The sequence below is a fragment of the Lagopus muta genome, chromosome 6 (genome assembly GCF_023343835.1).
Source record: "Lagopus muta isolate bLagMut1 chromosome 6, bLagMut1 primary, whole genome shotgun sequence".
Taxonomy (NCBI): Eukaryota; Metazoa; Chordata; class Aves; order Galliformes; family Phasianidae; genus Lagopus; species Lagopus muta.
Genome location: NC_064438.1, coordinates 32,116,115 through 32,118,983, shown reverse-complemented (window position 1 = coordinate 32,118,983; position 2,869 = coordinate 32,116,115).

The window sequence follows — 2,869 nt, the reverse complement described above, 5'->3', positions numbered from 1 at the left end:
TTTTCCTGTGGTTTGAAGAATGTTTTCATTTGAAATATTTCATAACCCTAGCTTTGGGATATTATGGGAGCAGAAACAGATTCATGAAATTTCTACCAACAGGCTAATTTGGTGATTCAAAGTCCTCTTTCTGATGACAGATACTAATATGGGGAAGGACAAAAAAAAAGAATTACCCAACAAAGCAAAATTTATTCTGAAATAACTGAAGTTTGAGGAATCTATAGGTACTGAAGTGTATATTCTGATACATTCCAATATCCACAGTCAAGGAAAAGATTATCAGGGAAGGTAATATGAAAATAGAGGAAGACTATCTAAAAAAGCTTTTGAGATTGCAGGAGGAAAGTTGATAGACCCAGAAAACTCCAGATAATCTTACCACTCCAATTCAGACAGAACTATTCAATTGATAAGGTCATTCTTTGCATGTTAGATGATTAATGGTAAAGTCTTCTTCCAAATATAATTCCACTATATTCTGTATAAAGTTTGTTGTTTAGTTTGGCTATGAATTTTTATCCAGCAATCCAACTCATTAGAAAGAGTGACAGGGGATCTTTCCTTACGAGGAACACTAAACCCATACCTCTCTTCTTGATCATCTTATTTCTTTTGCAAAGCAGCAGGATTTCTCCGGTCCTGTATGTATAGGAGATCATTCCTTTTTTTTTGCACCTTTGATTCAAACCTTACTGTTGAACACAGATTGACAAGTGCCAGCAAGTCCTGGTCAAAATTCGAGAAATCCTTTTTCTGAAGATTTGCAGGTCAGTGGCAAGGAGAGAGAGATTAATAGCAGCTTAATTGCCAGCAAGAAGACTTTTGTGTGGGCTCCTCTCGAGGGAGATAACTATATCTGCATGCTCAGGAATGCTGCACATGACTTACCTAAGTGACCAGGAATGCCATGTTGGCAGAAGAAGAGGATAAAAAAGGGAACCTACAACCAAGTGAGTGGTGTCTGACATACCTCATGATGTGATACCTACCTGCTGCTGGACTCTCCTGGGCTTGCTATCTGAGACTTGCCTGTTTCTCCTGGACTCACTGTCTCTGTACCTGCTTATTGCCTAAGGCAGGCCACTCTGTTTCTTCTCTCCCCTGTTCTTTTCCTCCTGTATTGGCCTTGGACCATTGGAATGGCATGCAACGGGATGCTGCTAGACCTTAGTGGTGACTATCCACACTTTACAAAGGAGTAATTCTTGTCCTTTCCTATCACCCTCTTTCTCTTCCCCATCACTCTAATTCATATTAATCACCAGCCTTCCCTTCCCCATCTCCCTGATTGACTAGGATTCCTAATAAACTGGTTGGGCAAACATTTGACCCACTGTGTCTTAATCTTGCCATCAGGTATGCATATATTAAAAGAACATCCTCTCCCTCCTGTAATTGAATCAAGACACTATGCTAGTGTACTCTTGTTTCAGGATATTTCAGTGTCTTTTAGAAAATGAATGAGGTGGAAATTTCCCAATCAGTATGCACTTGTGACATTAATTACTTACAGTTCACTGACATAACAATTTATTACTACTCAAAATAATGAATTGAGATAACAACTGAATTCCTCTCTTTTTAACCACAGATGTGGAAGGTCTAACATGCTAAATACAACTGACAAGTTTTTATTTTTTTATGTATTAAGAGCACACTATCTCCAAAGTTAAGTACAGAATTTTGCTTATTGCACTAACATAAGGTACAAGGACAGAAATGTTCTTATCCACAAAAACACAGGGCAGGAATTTTTTTCAACCTTCACTACATTTCATCTTTTCTGCCAATCCTTGTAGTAACAGGTTGAAGGTAATATTCAGTCATTTAAGATGCTAAATTCTTAGTGATTTTTTTTTTTACCAGACATCAATAAAACACAGGTGTTAAAATCCCTAGTTCACAATAACAATTTTAAATCAGTTTAAGCTAACATTTCTTCCCTAAAGAGATATTTTCTCACTTTAAATGGTGGGACTAGAGTTGTCATTATTTCTTCAGTTGCCCTTCTTCAGTCAGTTGTTGTCATCAAACCAGATCTGCCTGCAAGGCCACAAGCCTCCTCGTGGTTCTGAGGAAGCAGCATGACCTTCAGTATGAAATTAACTTGGCCCCTCATAATTCTCAAATTCAAATAGAAATAGTAAAACTCCTCCCTGGCCAGGCTCAGAATATTGCTTCAGAGGATCCAATTTAAACAAACAAGCATCACTGCCCCCCAAAAACTGCTCTTTTGTATAGATGAGCAGCATTCTCTCAGAGACAGAAGAAAGATAGGAGGCTCCAAAAGGAACACAGACCATCAGTCTGCCTCTTTGCTTCCCACTGGGCTTTTACTGCCTGCTGAGAAGGAAGACCTTAAACTACTGACCTGCCTATGCCCCCAGCCACCCATCCCGTGTTTGCTTTTTTTCCTGTGGTTAATTATTTACATCACTTGCTTGAATAAGCAATGTTTTAAAACAGAGTCTTTAAAACATCTCACAGGCAACTAGTGTATGTGATTCAGCGAGCCAGTGCACTGGCCCATAGCTCCATCTGCCTCCAAGAAACAGCAAGGTTAGTCTGACCATAAAATTATTCTTAGTAGAATGGCAGGTTTCCTGATCAACAATGTGCTGAATTCAGCAGGAACAGGCTTCTGGCTGAACAGCCTTGATTTTCAGCATAAGTGTAAAAACTGTTACAGACTATTCTGTGACCAGGATATACAAAAATATACAAAGACAAGAGATATTCAAGTAGTAAATTTCTGCTGTCCAATTTTATGTATTCCTGCTGTCCAATTTTATGTATTCATATATAGAGGGAAAGAAAGACTACTGTTCCATCTACAGACTGAATCAAGAAAAGATTTATGAGTGCA